Raw genomic sequence first — 25,621 nt, 5'->3', positions numbered from 1 at the left:
CACATGATATATTTGAGAAGTTGGGTGGGCAAGTTGCAAAACAAAGGTTCAAGGGGAGCACTAACCATTGGGGGCATCATCACTCCAATTCTACAAGCTGCCAAAGTCCCACTTAGAGGAGAAAAGGTCTCACCAAGATGGATTGACTCAAGCTACCTCACTTCTACTCTCATTTAGCCAAGGAGATGCATCAAGGAAATCACATTTTCAACTTTGAGCTTCCAACAGTTGGGAAAAAACAGTTGATCCTACCTAACCAAGAGCTCACCACCATTCAAGAAGGAGCCAACATTGACTTTTGGCCAGCTGATGAGTTCTTGTTTGATGGGATAGTTCAACCTAGAGTTGATGAATCTGGAGATGTGCAAATGGCTGATGGGGAGGAGCAGTTTTACTTTGAAGATTATGAGCCCAACCCAAGAGATAGTAGAGGAGTGAGGGAGACTAGCAAGAGGTTGACACTCCTACAAAGGTGGAACAAGTGGCATGGGAAGAAGTTTGATAAGCTAAAGAAGAAGGTGGGCAATATGGCTAAGTCCATCAAGAGCCTAAAGAAGGAGATTGCTGAGTTGAAGAGTGGAAATTCTTCACCAACACCATCTAGCCCTTTGAGGAGGAGTAGCTCAACTAGAGCACTTTCAAGAGTTGAAAACCTTGTGGAACCAGCTAGAGCCTCCATGTACGAGCCAAATCAGAGGAAGAGGAGTTCAAGTAGCCGAGAACAACAATTTTCGAGGCACTCGACCGGGTCACTCGAGCACCCACTCGACCGAGCACCCCAGATGCACTCGGCCGAGTTCCAGCCCAGATCACCTTATGACTTCCCACCTCCAGCTGTTTATCCAGGATATCCAGGTTACCCTCACATCCCACCCCAATACTTCATGGATCCAGCACTCTACCAGCAGTTCTACCAGCAGAAAGGTCAGAATTTTGACATCCGCAGTCCAACTCGACCCCCCCACTCGAGCACGTACTCGACCGAGTCCCGGTCGATTCCCATCGTCGAACTGCCCCAATCTCCACCTCCAATTCATCAACAAGACCCCAACTACACTTTTGACAGCATGCAAGAGGATGTGGACAGTTTCTTCTCCAATCCTTAAGGTACCACAATCACCTTCCCTTGTAAATACCATTGCATTTGATATTGTGTTTTGTTTTTGATCTTGAATCCTCTTACAAATTTCTTTCACACAGAGGACTGTGTGATTTAAGTTTGGGGGAGGGTTTGAGATAACATTTGATATTGTGTTTTGTGTTCTTATTTCAAATTTTTAGCATCATCATGTTAGTATTTGCATAACATCTAAGGCATAGAAAAACCCTAAAAATTTGAAATTTTTTGCAAAAATCTTTATAAAAAAGAGTGTTCATGTAGTTTGCATTACATATTAGGATCTTGTTTAGCATGTTTCATGTAGGATTGTATAATATTTGCATTAGGGATCTATGATGAGTTTTGCCTTGTTAGCTTGTTTTATTCACTAGACTAGGATCAATGCCCAAATTAATAGTACTTTGATGCTAGTTGAGTGGTTAGAAGCATAAGATTGAACCAAGCCTTGAATTCCTGCATTGCATTTGGTCTAAATTGAAGCATGTTGTGATTTGACATCATTTCCTATTTATAAGAACCTAATATTGACTTACAATTATCAATGTGTGCATTGCTTTAAACTCATGGATACCATATACATATTTGGATCATCTTTTTCTTTTTACCACTCTTGTTGATCCAAGTAGCTGATTAAACCATTAAAATCAGTTCCCCTACCCATTAACCAGCCCCTCTTTCAAGCCATGTTTATTCTTGTGTGTGTGAGGCCTATTTTTGGGATTGAGCTTGGTAGAAAGTGTTAGGTTTGAACTGACAAGAGTAAAGCCTTGTGTAGTTCTAGTTTGCATTTTTCAAACTAGATAGGACTAGGTGGTTCACTTGTTGGGTTTGGGACTCGGCTGTTATGAAAAGAAAAGAGGAAAAAGAGAAAGAAAAAAGGTAGAGTCTTTAAGAGGAGAATGTGTTTAAGTAAAGCTCTAAGTGAAAGGATGGGAATTAAAAAAAAATATATAGCTGATTTTGTTGAAGATGGTTCTAGTTAAAGAAAGGAAAAGAAAGAAAAGAAATGTCTAGCAAAATGCTTATATGTCTTAAGAATAAGAAGAAAAGAGAACCATAGCAAATAAGTAAGAATCCTCCATCCCACTAGAAAGATCATATAAGAAACCTCTTCTAAGACTTTAAAATCAAAAGAGAAAAGGGTGAAAGAGAAGAGAAGAAGTTAAAGGGTAGCACTAGGATCAATTGGGTTTAGATTGATAGGATAAACACTTTGGGTGCCTTTGGGTAGAAAAGGTTTTGTTCTTGTATGTATCTAAGTGTTCTTACCTTTAGCATTCTTCTAAAGCTCAATCCATTTTTATGAGAGAACCTTGATATTGATAAGCCCCACTCTAAAGAGAGACCATCATTGTCTCTAAACCTTTTACTACCAAGCCAAATGAGTTTAAGCATTGCATAGAATTGATTCATGTTCTTGATTAATGAATGTTAAAGGAAATGGTTGATTTGAATGCATGTGGACATCTAAGGCTCTAATCAGTAAAGGTTGTGATATGCTTGTCTAAAATCTTTAAGTACAGCTCATTCAACTTGCATCATAGTACTAGTAACTTGGACATTGATTCTAGATGGTCTATTTGCAAGCTTTAGGAGCTGAGATCCCATTTTCAAACCTCACCTACCTTCTTATGTCTTGTTCATTTGCTTGAGGGCAAGCAAAGACTAAGTTTGGGAGTGTTGATGTTCATATATTTTACCCTGTTTTTCCTTAATATATTCACATTTTTTGCATCTTTTGCTATCCATTTTGACCATTATTGCATAGCTTTAGGACTGTTCTTGCATTAGAGTTTAGTTGCATTGCATTTGCATCTTTTCATGCATAAACAGGTGATTTTGGAGCTTAAGGAGCATGGAAGCAATGCTGAGGAGAAGTGAATCAATCATGAGGAGAAAGCAAGAGAGTTAAGCCTGAAGAACCAAGGTCCGGAGTCCAACTCGACTGCCCACTCGACCAGACACTCGACAGTGTGCTGAGAGGGACTCGACCGAGTGGGAGGAGCACAAGAGGAGCCAACTCGACCGGTCACTCGACCGAGCACCAGGTCGAGTTGGTCGAGCCGCCTGGCTATTTTGTCTTTTAGCGTTTTTAGGGCTTCCACTATTTTTTCTATATAAGGGCTTGTACCTGCAGCCACAAAAGAGTCCAGCTTTTTAGAGAGTCAAAAACCTAGTTTTTACCTTTTTAGGAATTATTCCTTTTGCACTTTTATTTTTAGATCTTGTACCTCCTTGAAGGAGAAAAACATAATATTCTTGGATTTTGTTGGTTCCATAACTTTCAAGATATTAAGAATTCGTGTTTGATTCCTTCTTCAATATTGTAGATCTTTGCTTTATCTATATAATCATGCAAGTTTCATCATTTTCTGGGTTTATGACTTTGATGTTCATCATGTGTTCTTGTGAGTAGTTGCTTAGGATCTTGAGGATGGGTTAGGCTGGGTTGTGTTAAAGGTTTGTTTGATTTGGACAAGCTTGTTTGTTGTAGATCTCTTCTAGGCTAGATGTTCTTAATGCTGGTCCTATAACTGAGAGGGTAGGATCTGATTTCAAGCATCTTAGCATCACACCAATTTCTAAGAAGCATAAATAAGGCTAGATCTAGAGACTATCATTAGGCTTGCTAAGAGATTAGAAGTCTTGTTTGATTTTTGACATATTGCTTAATGCCTGCTTGTGTAGATTCTTTACTTTGTGAGAACAAGTCTAGAGATGCATGAGTTTGATTGTTTCTTGCCATGAGAGTGGATTAAACATGTCTTAGAAATATATGTCTAGAGATTAGCTCAAGTTGTTTGAGATTTGTTGACCAAGTTAGATAACCTCAATCATAGTCCAGCCCATGAATCCCTCCTCAAGGCCTTCCTTGTTTATTGATTTCCTAGTTTAAATCCTGTTGTTTGACCGTTGTTTGATTTGTTTTTGTATTGCTCTATTTTTCTTGCATTGTTCTATTTTCCAGATTTGTCCAGCTCGACCCTGCACTCGATCTACACTCGATCGAGTGCTTGCTCGAGTTCATCCCCAGAATTCTTGTTTATGCTTTGTAGTTGTCCTGTCTTGTTTCCTGTTTCATTTTAGTTGCATTTCTGTTACATTTACTTGGTGTCTTGTTCATTACTTGTCTTGCATTAGTTCATTACCATAGTTTCTATTTCTGTTCTAGCTTCATAACTGTTATAATCATTCTGTTTCATTTACATTTAGCACCTAGTTCTAGTAGCTTTTACATTCTACATTTTATATTTCATCATAGGATTGTTAGTGACAAACATCCTTAATATTTGACTTGACTTAGACATATATGCACCTTTTGATTGCTTGCAAACACTCAGATTGGATTGACACCTCTTATACTACAACAGCATAAGGGAAATTGAAATACTTTGCTTTCACCATTGTTCATCATCATATTATTCATTCACATTCTACTTCACACCACCACAAGAAAAATATAAGTTTCAATTATCTACTTATTTTCATGAAATTTGCTTTAGATTTGTACCGAGAGGGAAAAATAGAGAGGCGAATGCCTTAGCTAAGACTGCTTTACGAAATTCTTCTATTGTAAAGACCCAACTTTAATTTATGAAAGTTTATGATTTGCCAAAAAAAAACTATCTTCATCCATCAACTTAGCCCTTTTTCATCTCATCCACGATCAGATGCCAGCTTTCTCTCTCCCTCTCTCTATGTAGGTTTGCTTCTGTTTACGCCAATGTTAGATTTTCTTCTTCTTTGTTAAAACATTTATGCCAATATTTAACCTATATGTATATATATATATATATAGATGTTATATATATAAGTATATAATATGACAAGGTTTAACTTAACTTTTCTTTTTGAGCTGACATGTGGCACTTTGTTTTTTCGACACTTGTTCTGTATTGCATTCTTTAGTAAACGTTTTGTTTTCAACGTTCAATTTTTCGTAGATTGGTTAATGTTTTAGGCAGTAACGACTGTTATTTTTGGCTTTAGAAAATTTACCTGTAGAAGTTTTGACTGTTAAAATTTTAACTATAATCTGATTGTTTACCAACAATTTTTAAAGTTGTAGCTGTTATTTATTAGGGGCATTTTCAAAAATACCCCTTTTCCATGTCATTTTTTAAAAATACCCATTCATGTTGACCATTTTTAAAACTACACTTCTTTATGTACAAAATAACCAAATTACCCTTTGTTTGAATGACAACAAAAATGTACAGTCACCAAAATCAAAAAACTTTCCCGCCAAAATAAAAAAAAAATCCGACCAAAAATGAAAAATTTTCCCGCCAAAAATGAAAATTTTCCCGCCAAAATAAAAAAAACTTCCCGCCAAAAATTATTTTTTCCCGCAAAATTTTTGAAATTTATACCTTTTAAAAATCTTGTAAACGCTTTTAAAAACCTTGTAGTAAACATTTTTACAAAGTGTTTAAAAACCTTTTAAAAACCTTGTAAACGCTTTTAACAACTTTGTAAAAGCGTTTACAAGGTGTTTAAAAACTTTTAAAACCTTTTAAAAGCATTTTTAAAAACATTTTGAAAAGCGTTTAAAAATCTTGTAAAAGCGTTTAAAAGGTGTTTAAAAACATTTTAAATACCTTTTAAAACCTTTCAAAACTCTTTTCAAAATCTTGTAAAAGCGTTTACAAGGTGTTTAAAAGATTTTTATGTGGTTTCTACCTTATAAAACCTTTTAAACACCTTGCAAAAATTTTTTGGCGGGAAATTTTTCCGAATATTTTTTGGCGGGAAAATTTTGTTTTTCTTTTTATTGAATAAAATATTTTTCATCTAAGGGTAAAATCGTCATTAAAAATTAAAGGAGGGCAAAAATAAAATGGCCAAAAAGGGGTATTTTTGAAAAGGGATATTTCAAAAAGGGTATTTTTAACAAATTCTCTATTTATTTTTATTATTATTATTATTATTATTATTATTATTATTATTATTATTATTATTATTATTATTATTATTATTATTATTATTATTATTATTATTATTATTATTATTATTATTATTATTATTATTATTTTTATTATATTAATAATAAATATAATTATGTTAAAACATTAATTCATATATCAATTTGATGACAAAAATAAATTTTAACATAGAAAATTTAAAGCTCAAGCTGTTACTTTTATCATTAAAATAGATATATTAATAATAAATATAAATTATATTAGAAATGAACTCATGTAGAAACTTAATGACAAAATAAATATTATTTATGATAAAATAAAAATTTAAGATGTAAGTCAATCAAATATGTGATTTTGCTTGAAAATTAATTAAAAACATACAATATATGATTTTTTTTCCAGTGAAACTTATTATAAAAATGACTATTAAGCCACATGATCGAGAAATATATTAACAATAAATATAAATTATTTTAGAAATGAACTCATGTAGAAAATTAATGACAAAATAAAAATTTAAAAATTAAATCAATCAAATATATGATTTTGCTCGAAAATTAATTAAAAATATGAATTTTTTTCCAGTGAAACTTATTATAAAAATGACTATTAAGGCACATGATTAAGAAATAGATTGCATAATAATTAAGTTTGCAGAGATGAATGGTGTTGACTAAAATTTACCACAAAATCCCAGCTGGTTTGCACAGATGTTTGCACTTATGGAGATGGAATTTGTTTGAGTGTACAAGACAAATATGAAACGTTTTATAGTAAAAAAAATTATATAGGCAAGTCTTTAGAGAAAATCCCATAGAATAGGTTTTAGTTTGTTTTAAAATTTTAAAAAATTATTATAGTGATTATGAACAATTTTTTTCATAAACTGTTTATCACTATCATTAATGATGATAATAAAAATAAAAATAATAACTATTGAAATGGATCTTAAAAAAAAAGAGAAAAAATGAGAATAATTAATTTATAAAAATAAAATAGTTAAATTATATATGTAAATTGTGTAGAACTTTTAAATAGAATGGGAAATGAACAAAATAAATTTTTTATACTTCTTTAATTTTAAAGCCTGGTTTTGAGGCTTTAAAAAATCTGAACGAAGGAAAACTTAAAAAAATAGCTTTAAAAACTTAAAAAAAACTAAAATTAAAAAAGTGTGATTGGTAAATAAATGATTGTAAAGGCTTTAATATTTTTTAAAGGGATCTTATTCTCTTGTACCCTTATATCTTATTCTCTTGAACCCTTATAGCATATTCAATCACTGACTTATTGAGATATAAGCAATTTTTAGTGAATCCTAAAAAACCAACATATATCTTCCATGGTGATGATTTTTTGTGTTATTTGGAATGGACTCAATATGAATTTAATGTGGGAAAACTCATAGTGTGGTGTGGAGCTTGTATTCGAGATTTCAGATTGGTTATATTTTTTTGTTAAAATCATTTGTTTTGTCCCAGTACAACTATGTGCAACTAGTACAACTAAATTTATGACTAAAAAAACCAAAGAAAATAATAATAATAATAATGTTGTATGAGATTCATTTCTTTATTAATAACTACAAGTCTACAACAATCATATTATTTATGTTGAAATCAAAATTATTTAATTTTCTATTAATAACTATCTTGTTGTCATACTTTTACATTAACTACCTTATATTTTTGTGATTACTTTGTAAATAGTCACCACATTATTATTTAAAACAAACAAATAAAGTAATTTAACAAATATTTTGATGTGAAAGTATAGTAAATATATTTTTATTACGTAATATCAAAAGTACAACTATAAAAATGAACTTATAATAAGGTACTATTGATAATAAGTTTAAACTACAAAAGTACAACTGTGTTTATGCTTGTATAATTTCATGCTTGAGTACAACTACTTGAAAATTTATTAATATTTCATATTTTTAAGTTTTATTCACACCTAATTCATTTATTAAAATATGTTATCCTTTATTTTAATTCATTTTAATTTAATATTTAATTCTGAAATTCATTTTCAGCTTAATTTCGAAATTCATTTTTTATTTCTAGTATATCTAAGATATCATTTGTACCGTTTGAATTTTTACTTGTATTTCACAAAATTCAGTTGTATTAAAATCTTTTTTCCACGATATATCACAAGCCAATATGTGTTGGTACACTTCAAGAGCTTCCGCAACATGCCCTTCGTCACAATGAGAGTTGATGATGTGATTATAGACGTGATCACATAGAGTCAAGGAATTATGTTGTAAAGATTAAGCCTTTGGCATGAGTGCAAAGTTAAATCTGTAAGTCATATGGCACGTTGGGATCATGTTTTAGAGGAGCTGCGGGATCTCGTCAGAGAGCGTGCGAGGTGACAATAATCCTTTAGTCGTTATAGTACCTCTACGTAATGCAAGCATTGGAATCTTAAAAGAGGTGACAATAATCCTTTACACCGCAAAACAACACATTCTAATTATAGAAGAGAATCTGTCTAAGCTTGTAAACATTTAATTTTGTTATTAGATAAAGTAAACATGATTAATGATATTCATTATACATGAGGATGTAGTTTTAGTTACTTAAGAGTTAAGATACATGACTCTTTCTCCAAAAAATAAACCATTTTTATCCATAAAAAAAGAACTCCAATTAAAAAAGCCAAAAAAAAAAAGACAATGAAAATCTAACCGTAAAAAAAAATTTGCAATGAAACAAATGACAATTATATACTAAAAACTAAGATAAATCCGTGTAGCACCGAACAACTCCGAGTTATATACTCTTCTACGAAATCCGACAAAATAAAATCAAGCGTTGAGAATTTTTGTTTGGTTCTTTAATGAAATGCAATGGACGTGGGTTCCATTATTACATCCATGATGCGCGCCTATTAGTGGAATTGGCAATACTGGCTGTGTGGGACGACGTCATCATATATTTACTTTTATTTCATTTTTTAAAATTGTATGTACGTGGTAGACTATTCTAAATCATATACCATTTTTAATATAATATATCGAACGTGGAGTCATAAAAGTTGTCTATAAGATACAATTTTATATCCATCAACCGTCCGTTCTTCAGCTCTTTCTCTCTCTTCATTGTTATAGAAGCAAAAACAAATGCAAACGATATTTGTACTGATGTATAGAACTAGTTCTCATCATCCATCACAAAGGAGTTTTAGGTGTATGAGTATGTTTCGAACATTGGCACATTACGCATGCTTCCAAACATAGTTAACAAAAAATCACTATGTAAGCGTAGGATCGTGTTTGAACATTGTGCACATAACCGATATAGAAGCACAATATTGGCGAATCCACGTAAGAGTATGTTCGGTTTATGTTGCTTCCGAACCTATAGTAGACACATAAACATCATATTTTGGCAAGCGCAATGGCTAAAATCTATAACTACACTAACAAGGACGAAAAACAGAAACATAGACAAATTGGTTCAAGTAAACATAAACAAACAAGTCATTGGGTTCAAGGTGCTTTAACAATTATAATCCATAGATTCTAAATTATTTCAAGGCATTAGTCAATAAACTTGACTATTAGTTTGCTAAACTTTCATTTACAACATCCTACCAAAATTAACATCAACAATCAAGTTCAATAAGTTCACAATGCATTCTAACATCAACTTTCATTGGCTAGAAAAACATTGCTCAATTCAGAAATCTTCAGGTATTTTATCGAACACTTTTGATGCATAAAATAATTTAGAATCTTAATTAAGGTTAGAGAGACAGGGACAAAAAAGAGAAAAATAATTAATCTCGGTTTGATATGGTTAACAGAAAACCGAAAGTTTTTATATTAAAGTTAATAATTAATTCAAATACCGGGGTAAATTTGGAATTTTATTTTTGTTGAAAAATCGTGGGTATGAAAATAACAACACTAATTATTTTGGGTTTTAAATGACACATTTATATTATTTGATGTATTTTTTCCAATCCAAAACAATTGGATATTAAACGTCCAAATAAAAATAATTTCGGGTTTTTTTTGACATTTTCCCTAATTAAAACCCACCTTGATAAATTTATGAACTTTTTGTTCTGAAATTCCAAATTTCCAATGTAGCAAAAAAAAAACACCTTATTTAACAATATGCTCCCAATAAAAGACCCAACTGTATTTTACAGGGATTATTATAGAAATAGGCATTTATTTAGCTAAATATTTGAAATTAGGGACTTTTGTCCATACTTATAAGAATAGACATTTTTTTGACAATTTTATCCTTCATTATCTGTATCTTCTTTCTTCCTTCTTCTCCGACCAACACCATCACAAAGCACACTTTTCCACCATCAACAACCATTTATGAGAACCAACAAATTCAATGAATTTAATAAATTGTGTTAATATATAAAAGAAACTAAACCCTAAAAGGATCATTTCTAGAGAACCCTTGGGTTCCAATCATAAACAATAATTGAATTAAAACTTCTAATTCATTTTCAAATCTGAACCAAAACTAAAAGTTACATGTTTTGTGATTGACAAATCTTGAATAAAATTAGTAGGTAACTGATTCAATTGCCAACCTTGAACGATGGTAACCATCTTCAAGGTGGAACTCACTATGATCGTCACTACCGTTGATAAGATTCGAGATCTTGTCGTCATCTTCTTAATCGTTTGGAAGTCAGAAAGGGTGAATTGTTGTAAAAAAAAGAGGGCGGATGAAACTTTCATCACTTGAGTTCAGATCTGCGTCGAGATCCTACAACCTAAGATTCTAATGGATATACGACCGACAAAGCTTCATAGACGATTAAGGATTTTTTTTTAACCATCAGAATGACCGACGGTCGGAAAGACGCAGGTCGTCGGAGAGATCTAAGCAGCCAATAAATCTCTCTTTGATTCACGATGAAGAACTGGATTTGAGAGTCTGAGAAAAATATTGGTTCACTGTAGAGAGAAAGAGGAAGACAGAGTTGAGCGTTGATGATAGGGAAGTAAGGGCAATTTTGTCTTTTAGGTCAAAATAAAATGCATAATCTTGTAAGCACGAACAAAAATCCCTAGTTTCAAATATTTAGATAAACAAACGCCTATTTCTATAATTAATCCGTATTTTACATTAATAAAAGACCCAATATTATACAAGACTTATATAAAAGATTTCTATTTACAAAGATTTATATAAAAGACTCAAAGCTTGTATATAAATAGGTATCATCCATCAGGTTATAGACGACCGCAGTACTATCTATTCTTCAACTTTCGCTCCACACATCATTAAAGGTCAGCTCTCTCTCCCTCTCCTTAAGCATATTTGAGAATTGTTTAAGCATTAAGTTCTCAGATAGATTTTTATAATCGTCTGTTTTTTATTTCTGCAAATGGTCTTCCTTCAGTCTAGATCCTGTTTGTTTATTGTTTTGAATTTTTTTTTATTTTCATTTTCCCAACCTATTGAAACACAAGTGGGTATTGATGCAAATTATTAGCTAAACAGCGCAATACAACACCATGTCTCAAGAATTAAAAGGGGGTCATGAGTGGGATGACGGATCCGACCATGATGATGTGACAAAGATACATGTGATGAAAGAATGAGATGCGAAAGAATGAGATGCGTGCTAGATCTACAGATTTGTATGACAGATCTGTATGTGCGATGTTTAACAGAGAGATGAAAGGATAGTGAAGAGACGACACAAGAGATTTGTTAACGGGGTTCAGATGACCTACATCCCCGGGGCCAAGTCCAGAATCATTCACTAGAATTAGAACGCAAAAGTCACATTTGCTAATGGTATCTAGCACACACTTGTGCCTACCACTCTAATCTACATGAACTAAAGGAACCACCACTCTTTGTCTTTTCCGCCGAGTGTGAACCTCTACAAAAACCACTAGCAGATTCTCTATCTTACTGGTGGGACAACACCACACACAACATGTGTGCTTCTCTCAACTTTAGGTCTAGGGTGCGTAAATTGCTTCTTGTTACCACTTCTTCCTTTTATACTTCTTAGAGTTCTCCACAAACCCTAGGTTCCACAAGCTTCTTCCTCTTTTCTTCTAGGTAAAAGCTTGTTCTCTTTTTGTCAACTTGACCCATACTTTTGTTCCTGTCGCACCTAACACAAACATGCTTTTATGACACAGCCGTTCCACTATTTGCTGCAACTTGACGCTTTTCCGCTCTGTTGACTACCCAACCTCTTCACGAGGTTTACCTTGTTTCCAGCTCAGTTTCACTACACAGCCACTACAAGTTGTATGCTCTATTTTCAGCTATGTTGCACTTCAAGTATACTCAACTGCTAAAACCTATTTCTGCTCTGTTGTGCTTTTCAGGTTTACGCAACTGCTAATGAAAGACTTGTTCTCATGAGCTTAAAGCATGACTGGTTGAGCTCTCACTTCTTGGATCTTCTCGATAAGACTCCAAGGTTCAGCATATCACTTCATTCCATGTGACTTCACATTGAGCTGTCTTGGCTGAGCTAGTATTCTCTGATTCTCTTCATGAGGAATCATTGTGTCTGTGTCTGTAGCTGGTTACACATTCTCCAACTTGTTCACTGCTTCTATGTCTGAACATGTGTTTGTATCAGACTTGTTCACTGCAACATTCAATGAATCTGTGTCTGTACTCTTGGTTGTATCAGGTTTACTCATTGCTTCTTGATCATCTCTCTTGTGTTGTAGAACCAGTAACAACACCAATATATCTTCAAGCTCTCCCTTTGTTACTGAGTTATAGAACTCAAGCTTTCTCTATTCTTGCACTTGATGATCTTCAAGCTTTCATGTTGTAGCATAATCTTTGGCAGCTTCATTGTCCTTAAGAGGATTCTGTCATTGTGATCTTCTCTCTTCTGTTTCAATAGTTGCTCCTTTACGCCTTGTTGTCAGTCTTACAATTCTGTCAACACAATGTATCTTCAATCCCTCCCTTGTTGATTGAATTGTAGGACTGACAAACGTTGATGATCTGCAACCTGTAAATATCATGTTCTTGTTTCTTTTGGCACATCCGTTTCAAACAACTTCAAACTCGGTCAACACACAAATCAATCTCTTTCTTGTTAGCTGAGTTGAAGGACTCTAACCCTCCCTTAATCATAACCCATCAAGTTCTTGATTTTGGCCTGATCACATCTTCAGTGAATATCAAACGCCTCCAAGTGTTTCCTGCAACCACGACATAGCATAGCAACAACAACAACTAGCATATGGGAGTAAATCAGAGAGTCTCCTTTTATAGCTCAGTTTGATATTCCACTTCATACAATGAAACCAACTCATCATCATCAAACCTTGGATTTTGAATGTAACGCCATCTTCTGCATTTATCAAACACCTTCAAGTTGTGACAGCAGCAATGACACAAGCATATCAGACCCAACAACTAGCAAATGGGAGTAAGTACAAGAAGTCTCCCTTTTAAGCGCAGTTTGATACTCAAGCAATCAATGGCACTAACTCATCCTGCAAGGCAGCCATAAAAGCTCCCTCTGCTTGAGTGCATAACTAAGGTAAAAAGTAACATATCAAGAGCATAGTCCAATAAAGAACTCATTATGCAAAATAATGATCCTCCTCTTGCTTTGATGTTAAGAGTCTGCTCAGACTTGCCTGAACACTGCAGAAACTTCACACATACCAAAATCATAAAACCAGAACACGATATCAGCCATCAAACCATTGACAATAATTACTTGGTTACAATGACACATATGAGAGTAGCTCAGAACTAGTTAACCCATCTTCAGAAATGTACCGCTGTCGCCAATAGGATCAGGATCAAAGCCTGCCGTACGCACATGATAACTAATTTCTGAAGACGAAACACAAACTAGTTCTGAGCCAAGAACACTTCCTTGAGAACACAACTGTGAGAACACTTATTTGAGAACACAACTGTGAGAACATCTTAAAATCCTCTTTGAACCTGATGACTCTTAACTCAATCATAACCTCATTAGCACTAGCAAGAATGGTGCTTCATTTCAAATCGCAGCCTTTGAACAATGGGAAGCAAAACTGATCAGAAGCAATAACATGATCATCAAAATAATACCTTTGTAGTCGCAGCGGAAACATAGACAATTCTCTCGAACCATGATGATCTTGTGAAATGTAGCACTGACTGAATAGCCTCAACTTATGTCTTTGCTTCTGTAGACTAGCTTGTTCAAGTAGTCTTAATCGAAAACTGTTTTTCATCCTTGCAAATATAGGCTTCAAGACGGTCTTCTTTACTAAGGCAGATCAGAGATCCATATGCTGTACTTCATGAAGTAGAGGTATCTTCCAAATCAACCAGTTACAATACATATCACACCCATGCTTTTCTTGAAACTCCTCCTGAACCTCAAACAATATACATACCAGAGATTTGTCACAGATTCACACACACACACTAGTTGCTTGCAACACCGAAAATACATCATGACCATAAAAATATTCTTCACCTTAAGAGTAACGTTGAGATAAATTCAGATGAATATACCTTGAGGAAACCTTTAAACAACATCTTTTGATCCCAACAGTGAACCAGTGAATAAGATAGACGATTGCAGCTTCTGAAGCAGTTGTTTTTTGAGTATTTGGAACATCCTTCTTCAACACACAAAAGAAGAACCTCATAAACAATCCTCAGATTTGAAAACTAGAGCAGCAACAATTTCTTGAATTTCAAAAGCGATGTCCCAACTTTCACTGACAAGACACTTCAGCTTCCTGGGTTACAACTTAATCGGTTTTACTCAACTCTGAGTATTCTACCTCAGATTGATTCCGAACAACATCTCCTTGCATATGTCACTTACGCTAACCTTGCAGAACTGAACCGGAGTTACACAACTCTGAGTATTCTACCTCAGATTGATCCCGACCATCTTATACTACTAGTGAAAGTGAATCCTTCTCTTAAACTTTAATAATCGAGCGCTCTTACTCTTCTCTTCCAACACCCAGAGGTCTTCTTTAATATTCTGCAACAACTTACTTGTACACAATCCCAACCAATACAAGGCACAACAGAGAACAAAACCAATAACATCTGATAAGAGCTTCAAGGACATTCCTCACTAAAACCTCCATTTTCAACAGAAAAATATGGGTTTCACATCTTCATAGTAACACTTCTCTCGTGACAATAAGTCCCAGCAGATATTAATTCCTTGTAATCATATTCCATCACGCAGAAGATTTTACTTACATTGACATAGCTCTGAGGTAGTGACATAGAGGTGAATGTCTGCCTTGAACACTTCAGACTTTGGTGAAAGATATTCACCTTCAGATCAGATGACTTTCCACACTTCTTCACAATCAACTTCGTATTACTCACTGATGGATCATAATACTTTGATTGTGATTACCATACCTAGGAACATTAAGAACTTCTGTTTCTTTTTCCAACCATGAGGTCTTGATTTGAGCTTCTTCTCCAGCCTTGATGCTGAGCCTGCCTTGATGCAGAGCATAGACGAAATAACAAAACAGCCCAGAAAATTCCAAACTGTTGTGGGATGATTAAGGACAACAATGTAAGGCCACAAGAGAAAGCGGATCACAATTTGGGTTTAGATATTGAAAGTTAAGAACAATTTTCCAAAGCAGATCGAAAATGGTTAAACCTGCGAACATCTAACTTTGGAAACAGTTTCCCATCAAATGACACAGAATCAGAAGGATACCTTTATATCATTGGAAATATCCTGCTTTCAAGATTCCAAAACATCTTTCAATGCTAAAATTCGAGGTCTATAGCCATGTCAAACGAAGATGCAAAGTCAGACAAAAAACAGCTTCATGAACCTGCAACTCCATCAAACTCATAACTTCTTCATATCTTCTTCTTTTATCACTATGAGTTAGTTGTTCTCCCCCATGTTGATTATGTGTTTCAACCAAGAACTGTTCCATAGGAAACACACAATCAACACAACACAGACCTTGTCTCTTTGTAGACTTCAAAGACCTTGATATATCTTTCATAAGAACTTGTTAACCATCCTTGATACACGACATCGACGAAGTAGCAATTCAACCCAGAAAATTCTGCAACTTAGTAGCAAGATCAACATCAGAGATAGGGAGCCATAGGTGAAAGCAGATCATGGTTTGGGTTTACGGTTTGGAAGTTATGACCAAATTCCCATAACATATCCAGAAAGATAACCCTGCAAACAACCAGCTTCAAAAGCAGATTCCAATAATATCACACAGAACCAGAAAGGGATCTTTATGTCCTTGAGAAGATCTCATTTCCAATTTTCAAAACATCTGACAGCACTAGAAGCCAAGATCTGTAGTCAAAGGAAACTGTAGAAGAAGAACACATACCAGCGACACAACAATTTCCTTGATGTATGAAATTATAACAGGACTGCAGATTTCAGTATCAGAAAAATCTTTCATTTGATCTCTTCTCAAAAGCCAGCAACATTTTTGAGGTCCATAATCCAAATGATTATCCTGTGATGATACTTCCCTTTCTTGTGATCTCAACTAATCAATATGACCTCAAGTCTTCTTCTTTAGCTAGAAGCATCTTTGATATGCTGAGACAAACCTCTGCAACACAACTAATGCAATTCAGCCCCTCCCTGATCACTTGTTCACCATACTGTTTCTATCTCCATCAGATCGCAATACTCCACGTTCTTCCTCAAGCGTACATAAAGGCTCAAACTGAACCCAAACATGTGGTTGACGTTGAACTCCACAGTCACCTGCAGCTTTGACCTATCTTCACCATTTTCTGTAATGGGCTTAGATATTATAGCACACTAGGCCTTTGCACAATTACCAGAAACCTAACATAACACAAGACCACACAAGATCAATTCTTCAATATTAGTGAGGATCAAACTTCATTCCTCACACAAGCTCTTCTTCACTTCCACAGAACCCAAATTCAGAGATCATAATTCTTTTCCGAGAATCACTTCCTTTCTTTTAAAACTGGAGAAAATAACCAGGGGTGTTATTAACTCTTTCTCTAAAATCCCAGCACAAGTAACACTTGTGATTGCAAAGAACCAACCAAAAAACCATTGAATCCTCAGCGGTGGAGAGACGAACGTCTTCTTCCCTTACTCAAAATCAGATGTAAACCACAACACTTCGTCACTCTCATTACTGTTAGAGACACAAAACAAGGACGCACCCTAGATTTGGATTATCAACTATGAGCATCTGGTGACATCTTCTTAGCCTCCAACTCTCTTTATAATTTTAAAAATGATGTAGTTCCACCTCAAATCCACGATATATACTTCATACTGTTACCAAAATCTCCAGTGAATTTTATGAAATGTTCAAGGAACAATTCACAACGGCTCACAGCTTTTCCGGCGTCGGAACATAAACTTCAAAAGCAGTGATGAAGGCAATCGCAAAACTTGAAGGCTAATCTTCCAAACCAAATCCAGAAGCTTTAAGAGAAAATACATGTTGATTCATGCTTCTTGTGACAAAGTAGAGACAATGGAAAATCCCTGAGCATCAACAAGATCCTCTATTAATTTCAAGGTGAAGACCAAACTGGAGCAGAAGATTCTCGTTGACTTGTTGATTTTTTAAAACCCGATCCACACATGGCAAGAACCCTCACGTGTCCAACACCTCAAAACAACTCCTTGTGGGCTTTTACTGGGCCTGATTTACGAATTTAGATGAAGGCCGACCAATAACACAAAATACCCATGTAAGAAACCCTTTCTCCTTTCTTCGACTACAATTTCTCACGACATGAGAACCAAGACATCTTGAAGACGACACTGAAAATCCTGGTGAACTGTACAAACAAAATCCAGCGAGTTTGTAAACAGATCTGCCGTCGTCATCTTTCTCTCTTTCTCTCTTTCTCTTTGTTCTTCATTTTCACCAACCTGGAGAGAACCCATCACTTGATTTTCTTCAAATAAGATCATAGCTCTTCTTCCTCATCTAGACACATCTCAGGATCTAACCTGTTAGAGATAATATAATCTTAAATCGGTTTCCTGCTCTGATACCAATTGAAAGAATGAGATGCGTGCTAGATCTACAGATTTGTATGACAGATCTGTATGTGCGATGCTTAACAGAGAGATGAAAGGATAGTGAAGAGACGACACAAGAGATTTGTTAACGGGGTTCAAATGACCTACATCCCCGGGGCCAAGTCCAGAATCATTCACTAGAATTAGAACGCAAAAGTCACATTCGCCAATGGTATCTAGCACACACTTGTGCCTACCACTCTAATATACATGAACTAAAGGAACCACCACTCTTTGTCTTTTCCGACGAGTGTGAACCTCTACAAAAACCACTAGCAGATTCTCTATCTTACTGGTGGGACAACACCACACACAACATGTGTGCTTCTCTCAATTTTAGGTCTAGGGTGCGTAAACTACTTCTTGTTACTACCTCTTCCTTTTATACTTCTTAGAGTTCTCCACAAACCCTAGGTTCCACAAGCTTCTTCCTCTTTTCTTCTGGGTAAAAGCTTGTTCTCTTTTTGTCAACTTGACCCATACTTTTGTTCCTGTCGCCCCTAACACAAACATGCTTTTCTGACATAGCCGTTCCACTATTTGCTGCAACTTGACGCTTTTCCGCTCTGTTGCACTACACAACCTCTTCACAAGGTTTACCTTGTTTCCAGCTCTGTTGCACTACACAGCCACTACAAGTTGTATGCTCTATTTTCAGCTCTGTTGCACTTCAAGTATACTCAACTGCTAAAACCTATTTTGCTATGTTGTGCTTTTCAGGTTTACGCAGCTGCTAATGAAAGACTTGTTTTCATGAGCTTAAAGCATGACTGGTTGAGCTCTCACTTCTTGGATCTTCTCGATAAGACTCCAAGGTTCAGCATGTCACTTCATTCCATGTGACTTCACATTGAGATGTCTTGGCTGAGCTAGTATTCTCTGATTCTCTTTATTAGGAATCATTGCGTCTGTGTCTGTAGCTGGTTACACATGCTCCATCTTGTTCACTGCTTCTATGTCTGAACATGTGTTTGTATCAGACTTGTTGACTGCAACGTTCAATGAATCTGTGTCTGTACTCTTGGTTGTATCAGGTTTACTCATTGCTTCTTGATCATCTATCTTGTGTTGTATAACCAGTAACAACACCAATATATCTTCATGTGATAGGTGGTAAAGAAGGCATAAAATTCATCAAGATTGACTATATCAAGTCTGGACAACCGAAAAATGGATCACTCCATGGATTCTCGGATATAGGTTTCACGCAGATGGTACGAATTTAAATATGCTAATGAATATCCCTTTATTAATTTGTGTTCATGAGGGTAATTAATATTGACTTTCTTTCCACCAACCTTTACACAGTTTGAGATTAACCATCTAAAAAATGAATATCTTGAATCCGTTGAGGGTTACTACATGGCAAATGGTGATAACATTGGAGCACTTCAATTCAAAACCAACTTGAGGGTCTCTGATATCATGGGATATACTAGAAATTTAAACTAGAAAACCACGGAAAGAAAATCACCGGGTTTCGCGGATCTGCTCAGTTTGAACTAAAAAAACTTGATGCCTATTTCACTCCGATTACTCCTACTAGAATGGAAGCACATGACAGTGTGATGAGGGAGCTGACCATGACAGTGTAACAAAGATTCAAGTAGGTATTAATACTAAAGGCATACAATACATCAAATTATATTATGTCGACAAGGATGGACATCCGGGAAAAGAGCAAATACATGGTTCTGAGACAAGTCCAAGTAACAAGCTAGAACCGGTACGTGTGAAGATGAATATTTAAATATTAAATTTGTTTCTAGGGGATAACGCGTCTTGGTTTTCTATATATTAATGCCAATTATTTATTCCATTTCTGTTGTAGTTTGAGATAAACCATATCGACAAGGAATATCTGCTATCTATTGACGGTTACTACGACGAAGTTTCTGGTGTGATTAAAGCACTTCAATTCAAAACCAACATAAAGACTTCAGAAGTAATGGGAGACGATGAAAAGGGTACAAAACACACTTGAATGCACCGGCCATGAGATCATTGGGTTTCATGGATTTGCTCAGGATAACCTAAACTCTCTTGGAGCTTATATCATATCCCTTCCTCTGACTAAATTAGAATACAAAGGTTGTGGGGGTAACATATGGGATGATGGTACTTTCCAGGGTGTGAAAAAGGTGTGCGTTTATAGTGTGAGTGGTATAAGGTGTATCGAGTTCGAATACGTTAACGGCGACGAAGTGGAAACCCGTGCGCACGGGATGAAGCTTAACACGGTTGAGTTAATAAAAGAGGTCATAATTCCTAAAATTCTAAATTATTGGTCGAACTCATATATGTATCTATCTATGTCTGTTCTTGAACAAGACTTATATGTACAAGCTCATTATATTTTATAGGAGTTTGTACTGGATCCAAATGAGTTTCTCACGTCTGTGGAGGGGACTTATCAAGATCACCGTGGCTACACGACTATTACGTCGTTGACTTTAAAAACATCAAAAGGGAAAAGCTCTCTAAGAATGGGATATGCGTCGGCGTCAGATAGCAAATTCTTGCTCGAGAGCAAAGGTTGTGCTATTGTTGGGTTCCATGGAGGCTCTTCTGCTTCTAATCTTCATGCTCTAGGAGCATATACTTTTCCGATGAATCAATCCTCTTCATGAGGTGGAGAAACTAGATGCACAAGCTGGTGATGGAGGAGTTCCCCAAGACGATTGTGGTTTCAATGGTGTTTGATCATCTTCATGTTTGAACTCGAACGAGACTTCCCCTACCAAGCTTTATCATGTTTTTTGTTTTTCTTTGTTTCTATGTTTCTTTGTTTTTAATTATCATGTTCTTTAATGTGTCTTAATTATGTACTCTACATACATATTCGCCCTATTAATCTTATATAATAAGAGAAGGTTTCTTCTAAACTTTGTTTGAGGCGATGATATCTGGAGCTTTATATAGTTGACACTTGTCTATTGCTAATTAAATTTTGCCACAATTGTCAATTTAATCTCTTTGTAATTAAAAAATTTGCCTTAACAAACAAACAAATGGGATCTGAACATGCAGCCCCTGTGTTTCTCTTCCTCCCATACGGTATTTAAATTGAAGCTCGAATTTAGTTTTAGTTTTGCATTCTGCTTTTGAAAACGTAACGTCTTGCGATCAAGCTAAATTAAGTCATTTGGTAATTGTTTTCTTATTTATTTTCAATTAAATATTAGTAATCTGTATTCCATAAAATTATAATCCAATAGAATTCAATTTCTGATTACTTTTATTATTATTATAATCTCTCTCCGTCAATCTACTAAGAATCAACACCCCACCCCACACACTAACTACGTTTCTAAAAATGTTACAACCTAAAAAAATTGCTCTCTACTCTACTATAGAGTTACTTTCTAACGATGACCACCGATAAAAATAAGATTGTTTTTGGGAAGCTCCATACTTTAGAAGAAACAATCTCTTACTCAGCTTTAAATGTCTCTTTCTAGACGAAAATGTAAATCAACTACCTAATTCACGCCACACCTATCTCACCTACTGATATATTAAAAACTTCCTCTCTAACTAATTTTTTACTTGCTTTCAGACATGCAACTCGCCTATCTGAGTTCGAAGATCTGTTGACTCGGGGAAAGCAGTGTCTCTCTTTGGGAAAAACTTGCCATTGAAACACATGCCAAACTTCTTACACTCTAGGCAGACTATTTATATTTGAATGCAACATCGTCAACCCAATGTTTTTTGAAATCCAACAATTCCGCAAAAGATATTATATTTCATATACATCTGGTTAATTATGTATTTGTTTTTTCCCCATTCTCCAACATGTAATATATATTGTTTCCAATTAAATCAGTTTTTGTCTTACTTTTCACATTAGTTTTTCCCAATATTCGTACAATAATCTTTTAAAATGAACAACAATCTTATAGTCTTTAATATCTTCCCCAATAACTATTTCAAGGCAAGTAATGTCCCGTCAATTTTAGTTGGCAAAATTTATTAAGAACCAAAAGATTTGTACATGATTGAACAAATAGAGACTTACGTCAAACAAAAGGATGGAGGCCAGGTAATATGACTAATTTATATTTTATTTTTACTACTATTACTTAAAACATCGTCTTGACATTTTTAAGGAACATTTGTTTTTGGTGTAAAACGAAAGTGGTTGAAGTTGTGTATTGTGCAATAGGTGGCACTACATTTCATGCACTAACTGTAATTTGAAAATGAAAAACTCTGGTTTGACCTTAACACGTCACACTTTCTCTCCATCCGAAGCTGTGGGAATACTCCGGTGTGTTATTTTCAATGAGTCTGGAGTGTGGCAATCCGTTGTTTCATAGTTCTTTTCATATGTTTTTTTATTTTATTTTGTGTACTAACTATTTGAAGGTACTATTCAAACTAAAATTGCCAACCCAAGTCACTTTTTTATTCTTAGGCCAACTTAGATGAATTGGACGACGAGGTGGCTTAGCTCATCAAAGAATTAATAGGGAAGACATTCTATTCCAATGTCAAAGAGTCTACATACATTTTCACGGCTCTGTGTACCAGAGTTTCACTGTCAGTCTGTCACATCTATCAAAGACGATCAACACCACTTACCCTTAGAACTTGAGACACACATGCGGAAAAAATTTCAACAAGGAATCATAAACCATTTACGCTTGAATTTTTACATTTTCAATTTTTCATTTTTCTCTTTCTTATTTTAATAGATAACTACTGATGATGTAAACCAAAGCTTAAAACTGAGGTTGAAGACTCTCCAAGATTTGCAAGGGATAAAGGCATTGATTGGGGTTTTAACATTACTGGTCTTTTGTTGACAGGAAATACAACAACAAAAGTAAAACAACTTCTGATTTTGGGATAAACCAGCATGAAAAGGGAATAAAATCACTTGCCGTTTCATCTGCAAAGCAAAGACAAATACAAGCCACATAAAAAGAAGTCAGTACAAATTTCATATTTCACCGTATATGTATTACAAATTGGTAGCATCCCAAAACAATACATTCTAATTGTAAAACAGAGAGATATTTTAATCTTTTATACATTTTGTTATTTAATAAATTAAACAAGACTAATAAATTAAATTATACATCAAGGTTTGTTTTTAGTAATGGAGTGTTGGTTGGGGTTGGGTATGGATTAATTATTATTTATGCTATGGATTGTTCAAATCTCCTTGTGATGATGATGTCAAATATTGACAATAAGCCGATCTTTTTATCAGAATTGAATGATTTTAGGTTTTTAGAAATTGATTTGTTGAATTTAGTATTAGACATATTTAAGGATAATATATGTACCAAGTGAAATTTACAAAATCATGAGGTTTCTATTTTTCTCACTTAAGCTTGTGGGTAACTCTCTTTTGAAGAGAGAAAGAGTCTTTTTCAATAATTTAATATATTGAAAAATAAAAGTAAAAATAAATCTGTGCATAGCACGGAAGTACCTCTAGTTACTAATACGTTAATATCTAAAATTTGAAATTTAAAATTTAGAAACTCTCCAAAGTAGTTATATTCAAATCATCGTAAATTTAGGAACGTAAAGTCGTAACTTACAAAATATTTTTGTTAAGAATTTTATTCAGAAAAATCTATAGTTTCATTTGAATATATAGAAGATTAGATGAATCGACGAACTTATCCTATAAATATATTCATCGTGTGAATTAGTGATCTATATCACTCTTAATTCACCAAAAACTATCACATATATCTCCAGAAGCAAAATGTACTCACAATAGAGATTTAATATAAAAAATGAAAGCACCATCAACCAGCACAAAAGTCGTCAAACATTTCAATACGTCGTCATGCGTTACAAGATACTCCATATGTAGAAACAATACACTACACAGTTAGGAAAACCCTTTCTAAATTGTTCTCGATGATGAAACTGTAAATCTCTATATATGATAAATTTTATAGTCAATTGTATCTTTCTTATAACTTACTAACGTTATATGTTTTTATGTTGTTTGTTTACAGAGAACAAAAATGAATTTTGAAGTGAATAAGACAATTGAGTACAGCTTCTGAAGGTTACACTTATGCAATATCTTACGAACCAACAATTTTTTTTTTTTCATTATTCTTGTGATTTTAATTAGTTTTTGGTATTTCTGTTTAGTTTATAACTCATTCATCATCATCGTTTTTTTCCTATTGTAGAGTTCATGGAACAAACTTTTCTATTTTCTTCTATTAAAATTTATAATTGGTTGTAAATTTCATATACTTGTCATGTATGGGTCATGTAACTTAATTAGTGTCTATGGTAAGTCCTCTAAACATACAGATTAACAAAAAAACGTTTAATATATCAAATATGGGTACTTTCTTGAATCATTAGACTGTTTTCTATTTTTTTTTTGGCATCATTCGAGATTAGGATTGATTGCTCAATCTTTTGGTAAAACAGTCCTTATTATAGCTTGATCATGTCATATGATATGTGTTTAGATCGGTTTGTCTCTTTTACGTGTAAATATGTAGGTCCCGTAATGTGGTGAAGCAATTTATCGTAAACTTCATCCAGAGTAGGAGACTTATCACGTCCTTCAACTTTGTAGAAACTAGGTTTCCACAATGAATTTATTTGATAGGGAAAAAATTTAAAGACGTATTCTCTCAAAGAAACTCGATTCAAGCTTAAGAACAAAAAGGGATTTAAATCTCTTGGGAAAGAAGTTAGGTTTTCGCTGAAGAATAATGAAGAGATTAGGGTTTTAGTATTAATTGCTCGATGATTTACAATGGAGAAGTCTCCCCTTATTTATACTTTTTGTTAGATTACAGAAAATATCAACTTTCCTTATCTTGTTTCAAGTTATAAGGAAAATTGCACCTTCTTCTTCAAGTCGGTCACATGGCAAATTGGGAAGTCGGTTGGGCCTCCTTGTCCGAACAGGCCTCAAATAAACCATCATGATTAGAACTGAACCGGATTCTCGATTAAGTAATCGATTTATCTTTCTGGTTTAGATCGGTTTGTTGGTGGTGCTAAATCCCGCACCAACAATTAGTCCCCCCCAGTTCAGACTATTCGGAAGTAAATTTGAATTTTGGAACTTTAGGAAAGAAGATATCTGATCTAAACCATAAAGAGAAGTAGGTTAATTTTTTCGAACCTCCACCACGTGTCACATACGTCGCATCGGTTAGGTCGGAAGCTGAAAGGTCGCATAGGTTATGATGACTTTTTGTAGGGTTGCCGCCCACCTGACTCTATAAATACACAATTCTCCTCGTCATTTTTCATTTTCCGCCAACAACACAATGTATTGCGCTCTATTCTCTCATCTCTTTGCTTATTTATTTACTGTTGCAAATTCCGGCTTTCCTCCGCACTCTCTGATCATCTATCATGACGAGCACTTCGGAAACTGTCTCTTTGCCTAAAATCGAAGGTGATCAACTAATTCGGTGTAATTCCAAGCGCAAAGCTTCCAACCCAGAACGTGTCACGCAGATCGGAAGTTATGTCAGATCGGGCTCTGAAGCTCAACCACTTTTCGCCCGGTGTTCGG

At 34.6% G+C, this 25,621-nt stretch overlaps 1 pseudogene across 1 annotated transcript; it reads left to right on the top strand.

Moving 5' to 3' along the window:
- The first annotated feature begins 11,302 nt into the window (after positions 1 to 11,302).
- LOC104779319 (jacalin-related lectin 12-like) lies at positions 11,303 to 21,086 on the top strand (annotated as a pseudogene). The gene is made up of 6 exons (XR_015594573.1): positions 11,303 to 11,626; positions 13,573 to 13,579; positions 19,204 to 19,307; positions 19,402 to 19,819; positions 19,925 to 20,351; positions 20,457 to 21,086. The product of XR_015594573.1 is annotated as a jacalin-related lectin 12-like (transcript).
- The last annotated feature ends 4,535 nt before the right edge of the window (positions 21,087 to 25,621 follow it).

The sequence above is a fragment of the Camelina sativa genome, chromosome 3 (assembly GCF_030686135.1).
Source record: "Camelina sativa cultivar CO46 ecotype springtype chromosome 3, ASM3068613v1".
In the NCBI taxonomy this organism is placed as follows: domain Eukaryota; kingdom Viridiplantae; phylum Streptophyta; class Magnoliopsida; order Brassicales; family Brassicaceae; genus Camelina; species Camelina sativa.
This window is presented reverse-complemented; position numbering and strand designations above follow the sequence as displayed.